This window comes from Ammospiza caudacuta, chromosome 9 (assembly GCF_027887145.1).
Source record: "Ammospiza caudacuta isolate bAmmCau1 chromosome 9, bAmmCau1.pri, whole genome shotgun sequence".
Classification (NCBI taxonomy): domain Eukaryota; kingdom Metazoa; phylum Chordata; class Aves; order Passeriformes; family Passerellidae; genus Ammospiza; species Ammospiza caudacuta.
Window position 1 is genome coordinate 21,950,041 of NC_080601.1, and position 20,350 is coordinate 21,970,390.

The following is a 20,350-nucleotide window of genomic DNA, read 5'->3' on the forward strand; positions in this document are numbered from 1 at the left end:
TCCCAAGGAGAAGCGGAAGCTGAAGATTACAATTCCCACAAAACAAAATCCCTGGATTATATTCATGTTGAGGGCTGCTTCAAACCATTGTGCCTGAGGGAAGGCAGGCCCTGCCCTGCTCCTGGCTGGGTGTGGGGCTGGTCTGCACATGATGGGAGCCACAGCCCCTCAGCATCTCACCCCAGTTGCTCTTGGGGACCTCACATGGCAAACACAGCAGAGCCTGTGCACCAGCCCTGTGCAGGCACAGCCCCTTGGCTGGAAGGTGGGGTGTGAAGCAGAGTTTCTGTGGCCTTGCTGCATCAGAAGATATTTTAATGCCTGCAGGAGTAACCCTGCCCTGGCTTACACAGTTCATCCCATCCCAGCTTGATCAACTGCACATCTCCACAGCCTGCAGCATCACTGAGCTGTGAGAGGGGATTACTGCACAGAGTAGGATGCTTAATGCAAGTTAACTGATGTACCCAAGGGCATACAAAGAGCTAGTAACAGTCAGGGGAAATGGCAGAAATCCTCAATTCTGACATTAGGCATCTCACTCTAGAGATGGTGCCTAACTCCTTTGGACAGCTCTGGAAACCCAGATTTCATCTGCAAGAGGGGCACCTGGTCAGGGAAGGGGGAAAAGGCTGATGTCAAGCAGGCAGCTCTGAATGTCAGGTGTTCTGGATTCAGTTCCCAACAGTTTGTTTTTCCTTGCCCTGTATGTACTCAAGCACTCTTTAATTTAGCTTGAGTGACGATTTCTGTCTCAAGGGTGCTTGGTGAGCAGCCAGCAGCAGCCCAGTAATAAAACACCTTCCCACTGCTGATAAGAGAGTGTAAGGCATTTGCACTGTGAAGCACCCAGCCTGGAGAAAGAATGCAGGTAGCCTGCGATGCATCAAGCCCAGCTTCTTCACTCCTTCCTCCCCCAAAAGGGCCTGAGCAACAAAGCAGCAGAATCCTCCCTTGCTGATCTTGTTTGACAGCTGTTTTTTACAGTTTTGGCTGAAACAGCACACAGTCATGACCTATGCTTGCAACACTGCCTATGGACCATCTTTACTCAGCCAGATGGGAAACCACTTGCCACGGGGGACATCCCTCCAACTAGGGTCTGGTAGGCTCAGCAATCAACTCACCCCAAAAAGCAGGTTATTTTCCCTGGCATGGTTTTCAGAGTGAGATTCAGTCTCTGTCCAAAGGCAAAAGCCATATAGCTACAACACACCACAGCCTGCAGCTCCTCTGGCTCTGGGCACCAGTGACTCTGGGGGCACCAGGACAGAGCCAGGGCACCCCTGGCCCCACACCAACTGATGGATGATGAGTGGAGGGTTCCAGGGACACTCAGTCAGGCCTCATGGCTTGTAAAACAAAATGCTACAACAGTAGGGTTTATACTTTTTATGTGTAAACTCCTGCAAAGAGCAACTGAAAAGGACCTAACTAACACCCATGAACAAAGCATCCTTGACACTGTATCATAGTCTTTCCTGAGCCACTGAACTTCTCACCAAGCCATGTACAAGGAAACTGGTTCAAGGCCAAAGAAAGAGGGACTTTTCTCTCCCAAGCATGTTTCTGTTGAGGCTGCAAATGAACACAGGCAGGGCCCTTCTCTGGGCAGGGTCATGCAGAGCACCATGGCCTCAGGCAGGTACCTCCAACAGTGGTAAAATATCAATGGCCAAGTGCTGGTCAGACACAGTGACTGGCTGCACTTTATGGCAGGATACAGGAGGACAGAGCCTTTATAGGGCTTCCCTGTGCATTTCCCAAAGTAATTGCATTCACCCTAAAAGCTGTATCTGGGAGGCAATCCCAAATTTCACCTCTGAAGTGGCTTTCAGTAAACACACATTTAGGCACCTGCTTTTTGGCCATGAAAGTACTTACCTGGTAGCTGTACTGTTATATGACCAGGAGAGTGCTTGCCATGAACACAAGAGTTTAAGAGATGCAAAATTCAGGATGATCTTTCAAGAAAAGCTGCAGAAAATAGACTACTTACTGCCCCAGCCTTGTCAGCAAGCAAAGCTGCTTTTTAGGGATGAGAGGAGGAGCACTCACTCCTTACCCTGGAATACCTGACATTTGTGCAGGACAGATATATTGACCAGAAGGGAGCTGCTCTCCCTCCCTTTTAAAAATATTTACACATTTTACTTTTTTCTCCATCTTCCTAAACATACAATTGAAATTGCAGGGACTATATGGAAATTTGGACATGAAAACAACATTATCCAGAGTTAACTCCAGAACATTTCCATCACTGTTCCCTTCCCATATGCCTGTCCTTCAGAGTCCAGAGCAAGCAGTAGACTCCAAAGGGAGCTCATCCCACAAGTAGTAGGATCAACTCAGAAATCATTGCTTCTGGATCCAGCATCCCCCAACACAAAGCCACATCTGATATTCCAGGAGCACAGTCAGACCACAGTGACATTTCCAGCCAAGCAGAAATGAAGTAACAGGCTTGGTCTGGTCCTGTTTGGCTTCATTTAACTGCCAATAAAAAAAAAAAAAAAAAAAAAAAAAAAAAAAAAAAAAAAAAAAAAAAAAAAAAAGCAGAGTAGTCATAGGCCTGCTGATAATTTGGGATGTTTCAATTTGTGAAACAAGCTCCACGTTTCTCTCATGACTAGCCATGGAATAACAAACAGGCTGATCTAGTTTCACTGCGGCTTGGATTGTCAGTTTGATTTGTTCTCAGATGTTATAGGTTACACACTGCTTTACAGAGACATTCAGCAAGGCAGAAACACAGAGAGGTCCATGAGTTAACGACACAGTCTCATAAGGATTTCAGTCTCATGGTAGTTATAAGCTTTTCCTGAAGCTGCAGCACAGTGAGTTTCTCCTGAGTCCTCTCCCTCCTTTTCTTTTCTTTTTTCTTTCTCTCTCTCCCTTTTTTTTTTTCTTTTTTTTTTCTTTTTTTTTTTTGGTTGGGGAGTATGTTTATAATTCCTAATGAATTCAACTCCCTGATGTTTTGCCCCTTGCTCAAAACATTAACAAGGTCTTACCCCTCTCTTGAGGCACTTATTTTCACAAAACATATTGGAACACAATTACCTTTGAGAACTGTGCCTTCCTGGTAAATTTGGATGAAATTAGTTGCCACAATAAGAACACCAGATGGGTGAGATTGAAAGGCACTCATACATGCACAAATTGATTTATTTTGTAGCTTTTGCTTCCTTATGAAACCAAAGTAAAAAAAAAAACCAAAACCAAACACAACACAGAGAAGGGTGAAAGTTACTGAAAATAAAGATGAGAATAGAAACAAACCACAGCCAGCATAAGCATCCATTTATTCACCATTCAGTGCATTCAGTGAATAAAGACAGTGTGCTTTTTCTCTATGGCTCAGCTGTCTTTGGTGGGATGTTCTAGTCTTTGCAGAACAGACTCAGCTTTACTTCATTGTTTGACATTATTTTTATTGCTAACCTAGATGGCCCTGGAAAGAAAAGGATTCAAATTACAAAAATTTAAAGAAAAAAATGGTTTGCAGACTCAACTAGCTTTATGAACCCATAAAACAGTTTGCAAGGTTCATAAAACCTCAAAAGCTAGAAAATCTCCGCCCCAATTTCCTTCATCCTTCAGCCCCAGTCTCACTCCACTCATTGCAGGATGTTATAAGCTCCCTCCTCTAACGGATTGTAACTTTTACACTGAGAGCTGATTACACTGCCTTCACTCTTTCTTGGCATCTCCCTGCTGGACTGCAGTCTGCATTTGAGCAGGATCCCCCAGGTAATGAACCTGACCCTCCTGCTGCTGGTTGACTGCCAATGAGAGCTGGTGGGGTTACTTGGCTTTGCTCTGATGCCAAGCAATTATTTGTGCAACAATATAGAAGTCCCTAATGTAATATTCTCTATTTTTCTTTTCCATTCTACTGAATGAAGAGAAATCCTATTCAGCTCCCAGGCTAGGGGAGTGCATCCTCTTTGCAGCATCCCACACTGGGTAGCAAGTGATTTGAGGAGAGCAGGAAATAATTATATTTTAATCCAATCAGCAAGCCTGAAGCAGCCTCCACCTCCTAAGGGCCACATTTTATGTTCCAGTAAAGCCCTGAAAAAGGAATATTTTTCAGAGGGAAATAATTGACACTGAAATGCAGCCTGTGAGATTATTCCCTGAGCCCTGAGTTCCTGGCAGACCTTGTGACCCAGGTCCATGTGTCCCATAGCCTGTGTGGCCAGCAGTTATCAGTCCAGGCTGCTGCCAAACCCTCAGCAGGCAGTTTCAAGCCTCTTACAGGAAATACAGTGGAGCCTGCAGTGAAAATGCCCTGGGTGTTTTTCCTGCCTGACATCACTGCAGAGGCAGACATCTACAGGCTGTACAGAGCAGAGGGTCTGGGCACACAGTAATTAAATGAAGCCTCCATTGCATTTTCAGAGGCCCATGCTCACAGCCCTCTCAATACACTTCTAAAAGGGATTTTCTGATGCTATCTAAGGTTTGCTTTGTCCTTGATAGAAACCTGCATGGTGCCAGTACAGGGAGATAGCAGATGGTGTCTGTGGAAAGGACCCACCTGCAGATGGGGCTTGTGGAAGCTCAGCAGGAGGCAAAGGCATCACTTGATGCTTGGGCAATCCTTGGGCAATAGAAACAAGCACAGTCACTACAGCCTCACAGGTCCAGGGCAGCATTCCCACAGTGTTTTGCAGTGAAAAAAAAAGGCAGGATGTATTTCCATCCTTACTCCTTTGAGAGCACTGCTGCAGACAGCACACCAGGTTTGACACTGTCTGTGGCAAAGGCTGAAAACAGTCTCAAGAGCCTTGTCCACAGCATTAGTGTTTGCTGCAGTTGGGGACTGGGACACTTGGCCACCTTTGAGCATTGTTCATGCATGTGAGTAAGAGAAATACTAGAAACAGAGCCCCCCAGTCCAGCTTCTCCTCATGGGACAGTTTGGAGAGGCAAGGAAATTCAAACACTCCCACCTCAGCCCTACACACTGACAGCCCTGTGACATTCTAGGAGCTGCAGATGAAGCCTGTAAGGGTGAACAACCAGAAAAGAAGCTGACTCACCAATGAGAAAGTCCAGCCCAGACCGAGGACACCAAAGGAAAAATAATGAAAAGGAGAATAAAATACTTCACAACTAACACCAGTAAAAACAACCCAGTGACCTGCCTCCCTTGAACACAGGCAGAACTGCAAACTTCCTCTAACTGTCTAAACAAAATAAAATCAACCCCATGTTACTTTTATTGAAGTAAGAAAGATGCATACATTGGTCTGAAGCAGGCACCAGCAAAAGAGCTTTAGCTCAAACATCAAAATGTTGGCAAAGGTATCAGCAGCTCAGAAATGCCTATTAGAGCGGGAGCTGTGCTCCACTTTGTAGGCAGTGCTGCTGGGCCCCCACTGCCACCCACAGCATGGCACAGTCTTTGCCAGGCTGCCCAGGGGCAACCAAAACACCCAGGGGCAACCAAAGCACCCCAGGGGCAACCAAAACACCCAGGGGCAATCACTGCTTGTCTGGGACTGCAGCAGAGGGAACCCACCCTGTGACCACCACACACAGAGAAGGTACTCACTGGGAGCAACAGCAGGCCAAGGCACACTCAGCTTGAGCTTCTCCCCACAATAAAAGGCTACAAAGACCTTCTTTTAAAGAAATCTTGTTTTAAGTGCCATGCAACTATTGCTAGGAACATTATGGATATGCTAAATAAATCAACTACTTAACAGTAAACACTTACTAATCAGTCTTGATGACTAGAAGCATAGTTTTAATTTGGATTTAGTTGCAGTATTAGTCATTTACAGAACATACATCTAGTATTAATGGTGTACATAATATTATAAATAAATGATATATAATATATGTCTAATATATATAATATATATACTATATTATATATATATATATATATATATTATAAATTATTAATTTTCCCATATAGAATATTCAGTTTTTCTCAAAATACAAACACATGCTTCTGAAGTCTCCTGAAGAAGATCCAGGATCCTTTGTGCACAGCAGCTCCCATTGTGCGAGAATCCCTGAGCTGTTTGCAGCATAGTCCTAATCACAATGACTGCCAGCACTCACAGACCTTTATCCAGATAGGGAATTTTAACTCACCAAAACAAACGAGTTACTTATGGGAAAGGAACCCCCCATTTTGCAACCGCGACATCTAACTAGGCAGACAGACTCTTTCTGCAAACCAATATGGATAAGTGGCTGCAATTTTCCTAAGCTGCCTTTAAAACATGGGCTTTATTTTCAGTTCAGCCAGAAATGACCTCATGTGACTCTGGTTCCAGCCTCTCCTCCCCAGGCTGCCAATTCTTGCTGGGTGCTGGGCAGAGAGGGCTGGCTCCCATTGCCAGCGTGCTCCTCGGAAAGGCGGCGCCACCAGACTCTAGGGCTGCACTCAGAGCTCTCACTGAGCCACATTCACTGCATAGCAAGGGCAACTGAGAAAAAATAAACACTTCTCAAGTCTATGACCAACTGAAGCTGTACATTTCAAACACTTATTACGGAGTCATAGCTTAGCAAAACAACACGGGACGTGTTACGTATCAGAGGGTAACCTTTAAAGAAGGACTTACGCTCTGGGGAAAGTTTTAAAACAGAGCAGGATGAAGTTTATGTGCCTTTTTTCATGTGGTTCTTATAATTAACCAAACTGTCACAGAAAATCATCCTAGAGGCCTGGATTCAATCCAGCCTTCTCTAACACACATCCCATCATCCTTTCCACTACTGAAATAGGCATACTGTATTTGTTAAATCATTAGGACTAGTGAACAATTTTTCAATATAGTTTTTCTCCAGCCCTCCTGTTTACAAATTTCCTCTAGGCAGTTTGTGGGGATTTATCCCTCTTTTCATTTAATAGAGCCAAACGTAGCTTTTCCCAAGGGGCCAGAGCACCAGGTGCTTTCCTAGCTGTGTTTTAACACACGTTTACCCAGTGTACACAACTTACCGCTTAGTCCCTGTGCCTGGTCATTCAAGGCACGTGCCATGATTTCTGATCATGACTACATAACCTTGCTTGACTTAAATACATTACCTTTGTTTCCAAGTTAAATAGCAAATAATTCTATTTCTTAGATATATGCATGTTGACCATAGGCTCAAAATTCTCTCTCCATCAACAATACGAATTCTCCCCTGTGCAAGAATTTACAAAACAGCAAAAAGGGAAAGCTGCATAAAGAGACCAAACTGTTTACAAACAGGTCTCAGTTTTACAACCACTTCTCTGTACAATCATAAAGTGCAGCCACAAGGGCCTTGGAGTTAGATTTTATCCAAGATATTTGAATGTTCAGACCTGGATTTTGGCTTATTCCACCATGAAGATCCACATAAAGGAAACTTACACATTGTAGGGAGGATGAGGATAGTCCTTACTCTGAGAAAGTTTAGCTCTGTGTATTGGGGATGGGCCATTGTTCACTAAAGGTCACAGTTCATCACGTCCAAAATGCTCTCAGACATCTCTATTACAAGAGCAGCTGGGATGAAAACATACATCAAGAGAAATATGTTGCACACATTTTTTTCTCTATATTCTCTCTCTCCATAGGTTTTCTCAGATTCAATCAGTGAGAAAATCTGGCTGGTTGAGGAAATATGTAAACAGATGTGTTAAGCCATGCAAATATCTGGAAAATGTCTGTTTGGTGTAAGAAAGAGTTAACTGTGGAAAGACTCAGTCGGTGACTGCAACATTTTGCAGCAAGAGAACAATTTAATTTTATCATTCTTTGCCATCTTGATACATGTAATCTTAAAAGAGATCTAATGGAGCACCAAGGTATTTGTAACTTTTTATCCATCAGTGGTGTAGCTGAGCTGTATGAATATAAATGACTTGTGTTGGTTACAAAATAATCACTGCTTATCATGCTCACTGAGGTGCAGATGACAGCTGTCTTTCTAGGTCTAGTTGTAGAGTGCAACAGTGGAAACACAAGACTGGAAAGGTTCACCAAGGTTCACCTTGTTTGTGAGTCAGGTTATTGCTTTGTATACACTGACAGTGCTATTTATTTTGATTATATAGAGTGGTTTGAAAGAACAGATCACATCCATGCTCTTATTCTTAGTTTTGTTTTTGATTCACATTGGCTGTTGTAGATGCTCAGTCTTCTCCAGGTATTCACATGGAAGTGACTGAGACATGCCAAATTTACCAGCAGCTTCTCATTAGTGGCTCTTCCTTGATTATGACATCTGGTGAGGTTGATGGCAATAACAGAAGAAAAATGTGAAGTTCAGTCATTTGGAAATTACTTAAGTGGAGGCCATTTTGCACAGTATGATGTTGAAATGTTAGGAATGATTGAGGCCAGATTTATAGCTCAAGCAGTTTTACATCTGTATTTCATTTGTGAGTAACCAACACAAAAAAACACCTTTAAAACATTTTAATCATGTCCCAATTGACCAAGAGCTCAAAATATTCTGTCAGCAATATAACCTAGACCACAGAATTGTTCTCGTCGAAAGGAATTTCCAGAGAATTGTTATATAGCTAGTCCAACAAACCTGTGCTAGTCAAGTCTGTCAGTATCTCACTTTTGTCTCTGCAGAGTGATTCTCAACTGCTGGTCAGTAGGAGAGGTTCCTGTAATACTCATGTATATGACAAAGAGACCATTCACAAATTTTTAGCTATGAGGAAGGACAGCTCATTTTTACCCTTCTTCAGTAATGGCCATCCTGCAGATTGTCCTGCTAAAGCAGCTTCTCTCCAATACCATCCACAACTCAGCATGACAGAGTCATGCAGAAATAGGATAAGTTATGTGAATTTGGTGACTAGGCTGTTAACAAATTAACTGCTTTTTAGAGTTATGCAAAACCATTCATTTCCAATGATGCTTTTGGAGTGTTAGATAGTTGTTGAACATGTCTGATCCACTTAGGGCACACAGTGAGCACAAAGTGAGTTTAAACTGTATTTAATGCCACCCAAATATTCTCCTTACATGGCACAGATCCAAAACCTCAGGCAAAATTATTCTCTATAACACACATGATTAACACTGCCACACACAATCAACAATGGCCCAAGGAGCTGAGGTCAACAAAATAAATGAAACCATCTTATGAAGCCAGTCAGTGTACTAAATACAGGCATGCACTGCTTTGAAATGGAAGTTAAGCTCCTAATTCAGTGCCTAATCACTTTCTTAAGTGCTCACCCACAAGACAAAGATGCACTTAAATATCCCCCAAGTCCCTAGAAGGGCAAAAATAATAGTTCTTTCCTGACCAGGCAGCTCTTCTGCTTGCACACCATGTAAGGCAAGGCGATAAGACAAAATTCCCATCTAAGACACAGCAGATAAATAAGTGGAGTAGAACATTTCTAAAGCAGACTCGGAATCATTGCCAGCAACAAAGGGAGGATTTCATGACTTTTGCATGTCCATGGTTGGGTCATAAACCAAGATGCTCTGATTAACTTCAAAATTCTTATTTGCCAGTGTTATCACCTTTAAGCTAGCAATCACCTTTGTTACCTGTCTGCCAGACCTCCTGCAGGCTGGGGGGAAAACAAGGTTTGATGAAAATTTGACAGAATTTTCTGATGAGTTGCTCTATTCTCAGCACTATCCTCCCTACAGACAAGGCTCAATGCTGCATTTGCAGAAAGCAAATTGAAAGATGAGGAGTTCCAACTATTTGCCCTTCTCACTGCCATTTTTCTCTCTTATAGGCAGGAAAGCAGAATACAGTGACTGGAGTGATGGAAATTCAGCTGACCAGGGGAGGGATGGTTCTTTGAACAGATGCCTGTTCCTTTTCAAGTAAATGTCTTGGTCTCTGATATATGACATGTATATAATAAATGTAGAAGTTTTTTCCTTTATTTACTTCTAAACTAGAGTTCCTCTCTTCCCTGAAAGATTTACTATCTTGTTTTGGCCCCATGGCCACAAGGATTCACTTTCCCTGTGCACTGGCTGATGGGAGCCACGCAGTTTTTTCTTGCAAGGTAAGTGGCACTCTTATAATGACAGAAATGCCAGTTAGGATCACAAGTTGCAGTGCACACACTGAACACCACGGGGCTGAACTGTGAGCAGAACAGCTGACCAGGAGCCTCACCTTGTTTTACCAGACTGAGGCCATTCACTGAGTTTAATGCCTCCCTGTTGTCCTCTGGATCCTTCTGGGGCAAGCACCAAGCCTGAAGAGAAATTCTCACATCTGTACTATGACAGATTTCTGACCAGCAAAACCTGGCATGCAGAGCTGGTTCTGCTGGAGCTGAGGGGCAGCCCCAGAGATCCTACTGGACTGATTCATGTTTCTCACAATGATATTTTAATTATTCAGGACTGTTCGAGCTGCAGCTCTCTTCCTGATTAGTCCATGTAAACCACACAGACCGACTCAAAGTAGAACTTTAGGGCAGACCCCTGGAATGAATCAGTGGTCTCATATGCTCAAAATCAGAATAAAACTGTTTTGCTGAAGCAAATATGATTACAGAGAAAGAAACTGCCTGCAGTTAAGTCCCCAGAAAGACACTAATTGTTGGCAAACAGCAACTATTAACAAACATGAAAAACGATAGTGTCAAGATATACAATGTAATTATCTGTACACAAAACTGCAATATGAACCCTGTATAGCTATGAATAAAAGGCTTTGTTTGTTAAAGTGGCCATTTCTCAACACTTGGATGAATGTGAACAAGTTCAAACATAAATCAAAGATATAAGCCAGGACACCTCAACGCTGGTGATAATTCTTTGAGAGTCTGGACTGGACAACACCTTTCAAATAAAATATACTTCCATAATAGATGTTGTTTATTTTCCTCTACTTCCCTGTTGGCAAAGATACTTACTGACCAATTTATTCTTCTATGCTTGCAAATTTCTGGCTGCCCCTTCTGATTGTAAACATTGGTGGAAGAATATTTATTTGTTTAGAAGTATACTCTTGGGAAGAATGATAAAAACTATTCTTCTAAAAAGCCATTCTTCTGCTAAAACCCTGAATCATGGGCCAAATTTGAGAAGAAATTACTTTGGCATTGTCAAATCTTGTGATTTTTATTCTACCTCTTCAACATGCAAGACATTTTATCAGAGAAAGTGCGAAGAAAAGGAAGTGGGAATCCTGTATTTTGATTTTAGTCTCAGCATTTGCTGAAATTAAACCTAATAAAGTACCCAAGCAACTCCTACCAAACTGGGCAGCCACAGCACAGGGGCAGCTTCACAGCAAGGACACTCCAGAGGGAAGATGAGATGGGTTTGCATCACTGAAAAATGGGGTCGTGGTGCTGCTCTGGACATGGTTGTGGACACAGAACACCAGGCTGAGTGCTGGGCACATGAGAGAGAACCAACTTTTCTTCCATGTTTCCAGCCACTGTTAAATTATAAAAAGCTAGAAAATTTGTCCCAGACAAATATGCCCAAAATTCAGAAGGGAAATAAAAATAAGGCAACAACTGCTGCCTTTTTATTCCCCAGTAATTATTTTTGAAGAAAAAACTGAGCTCCAGGTGGCTGATTCATTTTAGGAAAGGCGCAAGGTTAACAATGTTCCTTTCTCTTTGCAAATGCTCTTATTATTCAGGAGCAAAGCAGATTTGTTCCATATCTCCCTTATGAATTTTTAGATACAATGCAAAAGAGCTTTGTGATTAAGTATTTTTACATTGAACAAAATCTGTCAGTGAAACACTTGCAATGTTTTTGCCAAAAAAAAAAAAAAAAAAAAAAAAAGCCTAGCTTCATACAAAAACAAGTGATGAAGTTTATTTTAAATGTGATGCTCTTCTGTTCTATGGTAATCAATATGATCTGAGTGTCCTTGGAGGAAACCAGTCTGACATGATGGCAATTAAAAGGAAAGATTTCTGTGTGCCTGTTGCCCTAAACACTGGTCAGCCTTTGGTGTCCCTGCAGTGAGCAAGGCAGAGGGGATTACTCCTTCCTGTCTGTTTTGTTGTGGAGTGGAGGCACTGGAAGAGCAGTCACTATCCTGTTACAATTCCAACTCTTTTTCCCACCAGAGGTCCTGTGTTTTGAGTCCTTTCCCTTCCAGCAGATGATTTCTGCCTGCAGTTTATCCTGTGTGGTCTCCTGCCAAATTCTTTTCTAGCGGAAGTTTGTGGCCCATCAGACAAGGCTTTCAAATCACTCACATTTGGAAAAGCCATCTTTGCTTTCCCTGGGAAGGCACAGCTTACAAATATCTTGTCTTAAAAAGTTCACATTTTCCATTTGCTTGCCCTCATACAGAACTCTCAAGAAAAGTAGTGTGTAAATTTGCAGTGTGACTTTGCAGTTGTTTGCTGCAAGATTTTCTTAGCTACTGAAAACTCTGAACTCCTTTGTCTTTTCTATAGACACATGAAAACCCAAGACAAATTAATCCTCGTGATGGGAAAGCTCCACATGGACCTTTCAAACTGCATGAAGAGGGAGTTCAGGATCAACTTGCTGTAGGAGCAGAGTAGCACATTTCCCAAGCACCTTGGACAATACCAACCAGAAATTATTCTGTCTGGGAAAAGGGGAGAAACCAACCCCTGCTTGCTTCACTTGAGTTGTGTTTATAGCCAGCTCTTCAAGACAGGGGGGTAAATGTGGAGTGCCGCATGCAGAAATCTTGCCTTCAACCATAATCATGCTGTATTTCACACTTCAAGCCCAGACAAGAGGAGCAGCAGTGACTGCCTGATACTCTGATTAGCAAATCAGAAGCCCAGTCTTCCTGCTGAGCTGAGAAGCCAGTTGTTAATAGCCAGGCTTTGGTGATTTCCAGATGGCATGACAGGAGCTGAAGGAAGACAATTAACAGGTAATTGCAAATAGTTTATCAGGGAAACTATTTCCATCAATAGACAAAACAGTTCCCCAGCAGGCTCCTCAATTTAACTAGACAGAAATAACATCCATAATTCTAGGCTTGCCATTTCTTAAGTGATTTACTCTTTGTCACTTTGTCCCTGTGTTCACCCAGATAGTTTGACTTAGTGCAGCCCAGCTGAAGACGAAAAATGTCTGGAACAGTCAATGTGCAGAGAGCATCAGCTGTCTCCCAGCTCCCCAGTATCCTCCTCATATGCTTGATCACACAGCATTTATATACCCAGCCCCACTTAACTAAAATTATCAAGAAGAGCCAAAACCACCCTTAGAACAGCAGAGAAAAGCATCCAGTGTGGGCAGCATTAAAATACAAATCACATACTATTGCTCCACAAAACATGAGCACACAGGAAAGGTAAAATTCATTCAGCAGTTCCTCATAACTTCCTTCCCCCTTGATGGCCCACATGGGCTCCTCAACTCCACTGTCTGCACAATGCTATTACTTTCATCTCCCTTAATGTATCCTGTTTGCCACTCCTCAGTGAGCCACAAACACAACATTTAATAAGCTCCTGTGAACGTAGGGCAGCAAGTTACCCCCCAGTTTACAGACAAAACAGCAAGACACAGAGCTAAAGACCACAAATAGCTATGCTGAGAAATGAAGCATCAAGTTCTACCTGGTTTTAGGCATCCACCCAAAGTGGGGTCAGCATAGCTTCTTCACACTCCCCCAGAATAACACTAATGACAAACATCTACCTGTCAGTGCCATGCTATCTTGAGAGAAGGCTGATGTTTGAGGACATGATTTGCACACTCTTTATACACTGTGTTCCCAGGTTTTAACCAGCATTCACCATTTAGCCACACTGATCTTGCGTGCACAGCATCTTCTCAACTCTCCACATCCCCTCTAGACAGCCCCAAAGCAGCATGCAAGCTTCCTCTTGTACACTCAACACACAAGACTATGACAGTGATTAACCTGCCTCATATGCAACCAATTACCCAACTTTACAGACAAGTCCTCAAGACTCCACATTTCACTTTGTCTCCATAAGGTCATCCATCACAATAAAAATGCCTATCTTCAGCACTGGCAAATTCCTCTTGGGACAGGTAACTATCTTACAGGTACAGTCTGTTTGTACAGCTCTCATATGTGTATAAAGCAAAGAGGAGCAATCAGGGAAAGAAAGGCCAGAGAAGGTATAATTGTATGAATCTGAACAAAGGAAAGTTAATGGAGATTGATGGGAAGAAATGGTTCCTAGACCAAGGAGGAGTCCAGGAAAAAGTGACAGATTTCCCATTACTTGAGACCATTTAAGGTAGCTTGGACAGAGTTTGGGATGGAATAATAGCCCTGAGTTTTTGCATGCATCATCTGCCAAATAACTACTGCAGAACTGGCTCGCTGCTACGGCATTATTTTCTGTATAATTTTTTGTAGATATTTCAGCTGCACAGAGGAGCTGTTTTACTTAGTCTCGTTAGGTGGAAAGCAGCATCCTACCCACTGCTGATCTTCAAATTCAGACAAGTCTCTCCCACTCCCTGCTGGCAGATCTGCAAGTAATGTTACAAAACTCTTCTGCCCCTTCTTCCTAGGCAGAGCATAATGTACAACGTTAAAGTGATCCTCCATATAAACACCACTGTATTCCTTAGCACAAAGTTCACTGAGCCTTTTGGTGTAAATTGTGTTTTATTTCAACCAGGAAAGCATCAGAACTACAAGAAACAAAAGCAAACAGGCTAAACCAAGCAGCATATTTATGTCCTCACGATCCTGATATTCTAATTGCCCAATTTAGAGATTTAGCCAAACATGTAACAACCTCCTTTTGTCTTTTAGGATGCCTTTGAGAGGAAGGCAACCATGCACTGAAGCAGATTGTCCTGAATGGTTGTGGAGTCTCCCTCATTGGAGATATTCAAGAATTACCTGAACACAATCCTGTGCCAGTTGCTCTGGGATGACCCTGCTTGAGCAGAAAGGTTGGACCAGATGACCCACTGTGGTCCCTTGAGCCTGACCCATTCTGTGATTGGGGGGTCAGTGGAGCTGGTACTTTTCATATTACAGGACTGAAATACAGCCAGGACAAATATTCCAGTCCTGAAGCCATTGTCAAGGTGTACTGACACCAACAGTGCACACTGCTCTGCAGACCTGTGCAGATGCCACAGCAGACTTGAGAAACTTCCAGTTTCTACAGATGTATCTTCCTCTTGCTGAGAGATCTCAAAGAAGTTTTCCCAATGACCTTTTCCTTCTGCTTCATGGGAATGTTTTGGCTGGTCAGTTAAGAGGGGCTCCAACTCCCTTGAAACCAGCCACAACCTCACCACCCTCTTACACCCACGTGAACACCTCCTTCAATAGCAGCTTTAGCCATGGTGTCCTGGAGGAATCACCACCACCAGCAGAGATGAGAGACAGTGGCTCCTCAGAGTCTGATCTGTATCACTTGAGAACAGATTGTTCCAATATGTTGTACTGGTTTCATGAGACAGACAAGTTTGGGACATAAGGTGTAATTATAGTGCAATTTCAATTAAGAGTCAAGCTGTGGTCCAATAAGGTGAAAAGGTCAGTGCTATATCTAGCAATACAGCTGGATGGTGGTTTTGCACTTGGCTACAAAACGAAGGGAAATCCTAACTGGGCCAAAAATAGCCCTGTCTTCAGCCATGATTTGCTGCCAAGCATCAATCCCAGAGCAAATTCTGAAAGGATATTTGCTGGGATTTACAGTTTAAGCAATGCATTAGGCACTCCTGTGTTTTAGCAGGTTTAGGCTGCAACTTCCTCTCTTTCCAGAAAGATTTTTTTGTACCCTGCTTTTTCCCAAGCTCTGATTACAAAAGAACTAGATGAAGAGATCTTCCTTTATAGAGAGTGTCTCAGCTGTCAAGTTTTACATTATGGAAAAAAAGACAACTAGCACATTGTCCTGCTGTAGCTTAAACAAGGATTTAAGGAACAAACACAGAAGACAGACTTGCCAATTAATCATCAACAGTGGGAAATTATCTCAGAGCACCTCCTAGGGGATGAAGTCTGAGAAAACATCTGGCAGGGAATTGGATGAAGCACTAACTAGGACAACAAATAAGTTAGCAGAGCATTCAAAAGGCAACATAAAGGCAGCATAACTTGTTCAAGCTCTAAAATTCCCTCAAAAATTCAATATACTCAAAGATGTTGGACAGTGCTTAACATCAGAGACATGAAAGAGTATACTAAGCAAGAGTTTGAATAGGAAACCAGTTGAAAAACGAGCCAGTAAATTCCCATGGTGGCTGGAACCAGTACTGTAGGTGGGTCAGCCCTGGCACTACAACTGTTTATTGGGGATTATACAAGTGGCTTAGGCCATACACAACATCTTTACAAGAAGTCAAAGAAATGTTAGACGGGAAAATTACTTTTCTTCAAATAGATCTTAGCCTGGAAGCAAATTTTTGGAAAAAAAATTGTGTGGCTGCTTTTTTGCAGTCATAGATATGCAGCCAAATGACAACAGATTACAGATTTAATGAAATTCTCAGTCTGGCTTTTCACACTGGGTCTGCAAATGTTCACACATGTCCATGAATGCTGCTAATCCCAAGGACTGGAGACAGAACAAGCCCTCCATCTGAGCCCCCTTTGAAAATAACCTCTGCCATCAGCAGGAATACTGTATATCCTATTAAGATTTTGGCAGCTACAGCTGGGAACTTGGGTTTTAAAGCTGGGCCAGCTACGATGTCAGACACGTGCTCATGTCAGCCAACCATGAAGTGTCATCCAATTTGAAGTGCAAATTGCCTTCCAGTACTGTGTACAAGGATGTCCAGGGGAGCAGAATCTCTATAGCCTGCTGCAGAAATAGAGGACATAGCTTGGGGAAGGAAAGGCTGAGTCAGTCATGACAGCAATGAATTTTACATCAGACTGCAATAGAAGAGCCTTTCCAAATAAAGCAGACAGCATAGAAATAATTGGTCTTTATCTGATGTCCACTAAAATAAAAAATTTATCTGAGCTAGGTAGAAAAACCTTAACAGTTGGGCACAGAGAACTATGCCAACAAGATCTGAGCAGAGATAAAACGGATCTAGAAGATAACATGAAAAGCAGAATGCAAGGCTCTGAGCTTCCTACTCACAGATATCATGGAAAAGGAGAAAACCCTGAAAAAAAAAAAAAGGCATGTTTTTACTAAGTAACAATATCTGACCTGACAGCAAATGATGGGTAAAATCACATTAATCTGGTCCTTCTGGAATAGGCAACATTTTCAATCTGTTCAACAACGCTGGTGAAAAAAATTCATATCTGAATTGCTCAGATATGCCTCTTGTCCAGAGATAACTTGCTTCCAAAATCCTTTGGCAAAGTGGGCACTGCCTCCATATCAGAGGATTCTCATTTATCTAGGTTTCTTATGAAAAGGTTTCTTATTTATCTATGCTTTCCAGAAAGTTGTCAGAAACTATTGTCATCTGAGCAGAAATAAACTGATTTCATCTTGCTTACACTCGTGAGAATTGCCATCCACTTCAGCAGGACAGATTCACACACACAAAAATAAAAGAAAAAGAGAAATCAGTTGGAGAGCTTCCTCATGGTTTTGAGTGTACTAACAGTGTGTTTCCCAAATATGCTCATGTGTAGTTGGTAACAAATACAGCAGCACACACATTTGTTGAGAAATGTTTTGAAAGATATTAAATCCATGGGCAATCCCATTATGGTAGAGAAAGGTATCTTAAAAACTGCTCATGAGTTCCCCTTTGTAGGAAACACCTTTTATTAGCACTGCAAAAATGCCAGTTTTATGTTTGGTAGAGCAAAGGCAAGCACTGATTACTGGAGTATCATGCCAGTATAGAAGTGCAACCTTTTTAGCATCAGCACCAAGGCAGAAATCTGTGGCAGCAATGCAAATGCAATACTCCACCCAGCTCTCAGTTATGGTGCCTGAGCCAGAAATATGGACAGAATAAAGAATTTAAAAATTTGGGAGTGTGCAGAACTGCCCACAGCTGCACAAAACATGCAGAGAAAACTGCTTTGCTTCAAGGCTGCTGGACAAAAAGGCTTCTCACTTGAGATCTGCTTCAGTGCTCCCTAAGCCAAATGGAAGACAAGCTGGTCCACAGGGGCCCAGAGCAGAAATGATTGAGTCAGAACCTTTACACACACTAACAACTTAAAGAAATTAAAGGAAGAGCCCAGGAAAGACTTGGCTGGCAGTTCTCAGCCTTCTGCACCTGACAATGTGAGCAGCCAATTAGTTTGGATATCTTGCCATTTGCAGTTTGATGTGACATGGGAAACAAAACTTCTTGTCCTGACTGCTATTTGAACCCAGCATTTGAATCCCAAAGGAAAAGGCTTCATTAAAGATGCTAGTTCCCAACACAAGACACATACCAAACAACACCCCAAGCTCTGCCTAATTAACCTTTTATCTCCTAAGTTCTCTGCCCTTTTGCTGGAACCACCCCATGGAAACACCACTCTTGCTCCTGCACCTGGTTTTCCATCCCTCCCTGTGATCCCAGTGCCTTTGGCTCAGTCTGAATTCCCCATCTCCTCTAGGCCAACCCCTTGCATTCAGTGCTCCTGCAGCCTGACAGCCAGATGTGGAGCTCAGCCTCAGCACCTCTGCTTTCCTCTTCACTCAGACTAAAGGGCTGCATCAGCTTTTGACTTCTATCTGGTCATACCTTTTTTAAAAATCATTTTACTTGCACACCTGTAATCAACTGAAAAGTGCTCACAACTGCTGGAAAAAGCAGACAGATTCTCCAGCTTGCCCTGCAGATGCAGCAGAGGAGCCAGGGCTCAGTTTCTCACTAGGAATACCTCCAGATCACCCTGGACACAAGAATCAATCCAGGAAGCCAAGCTCGTATACACAAACTATCTGTCAACACTCAGAACTGATCCGGCCCAACTGCCTAACTAACCCAGACCCACAATGTCTTTCTGCTATATCTCACAACTCTGCCAACATTTCTTGGGCTCCCATCTCCAACTATCAATATATTGAGACCCATATTCTCTGTACGCTCACAATTTAAAGGCAGAAGCTGGGAATGAAAGTGTTACCTGCTTCCAAAGCCCTCCCTGCACAGAAGGTGTCAGAAGGAGCAGCAGCCCACTGCCATTCCCATCACTCACGTGAAAAACACTCATTTACCAGGAGGAGAGTCTACTGCTCCCAACAACTTCCTAATGTGCCTGATTCATTAAATCCTGGCCACATCAGTTACATAGGCTCAGCTTAAAATCTGTTTACACAGAACTAGGACTGCATGTCCTGGATTTGGGTTGTACCTTTAATTTGTACAGCCTTCCTTAGGGCTTCAGAGATCTTGAACACTAAACATAACAAAAATAAATTAGATAAAATATAGCAGAGTTGCAGTTCTAAGAACAAAAACAAAAGACAGCAATAGATCCAGTACTTCCACTCTGGTTGCAAACTTTCCAAATTCTTTTGAAATATTTGAGTGCTGCAGGGATAGCATGATGGATTTAGATTCAAGACACTGAAGAACTATCCAACAAAACTAAGCCTTTGATTTGCACTCAAGTAAATCTTCCTCTGGATTAATCTGCCCAGCTCTGAGATAACATGTAGATTTTTTTTTCCTTTCCACAGCCTAATATAAACAATTCCCCCACATGCAGCAAGAGTTGGGGCAGCAAAAAGAAAACCAATTTGTACTTTCCAAGGAATGGAAAAACACTTTGTCATTCACTCCAGAGTTTGGCTTTCAGAAGTGCTGCCAGGGCACTGAGTGTTTGATATTATCAGTCTGCTACCAAGAACTTCATTTAAGCTCAGGGAGCTGCCTGCATGACTGGGTGATTCCCAAAACAGCAGGGATCTGGGTAACATCACCTCACCCACTCCTGCTCTCCCTCTGTTAAACATGACAGGGCAATGGAGCTCCAGCCTGAGGAAGCTGGTGGGTACTCACACAGCTGCATAAACTGGCATTACTGCTCCTCAGGGGATACAAGGCTATGAAGGCAGGCTGGAAATTTTTCAGCAGTAAATGAAATCTGCCTTTAGAAATGGTCATCAGGTACTTTTTCATCCTCTTTTCCCATCAGCCGCAGTCTGATGTTCCACTGCTTGTTGCAGGAACAAGACAATGTTCCATCAACAGTGTTCCATCCAGTTCTAGGATGGACCAAGGTGCCATGAGTTCTTGTCTAACCTGCACAGATTGTATAGAAACAGACATGTCTTGATTTCTGGTCTCGAATTCTATGGTCAGTAAACCAAACCTCCACAGTAACACTGTGCCAGTCCTGGCTGGGCTCTGCCCCTCTTTGCCCTTGCAGCCCAGCCTCTGGCAGGCTGCAGGGCTGAGTGCCCACAGCCCCTGTGCCCTGCAGGCTCTGCCCAGGGTGGAAAGCAGCTCCCTGGGCTGGGCTCAAACGCAGCCCCTGCACAGAGCCCGCTGCCTGCTGGCTGCGTGGGAGC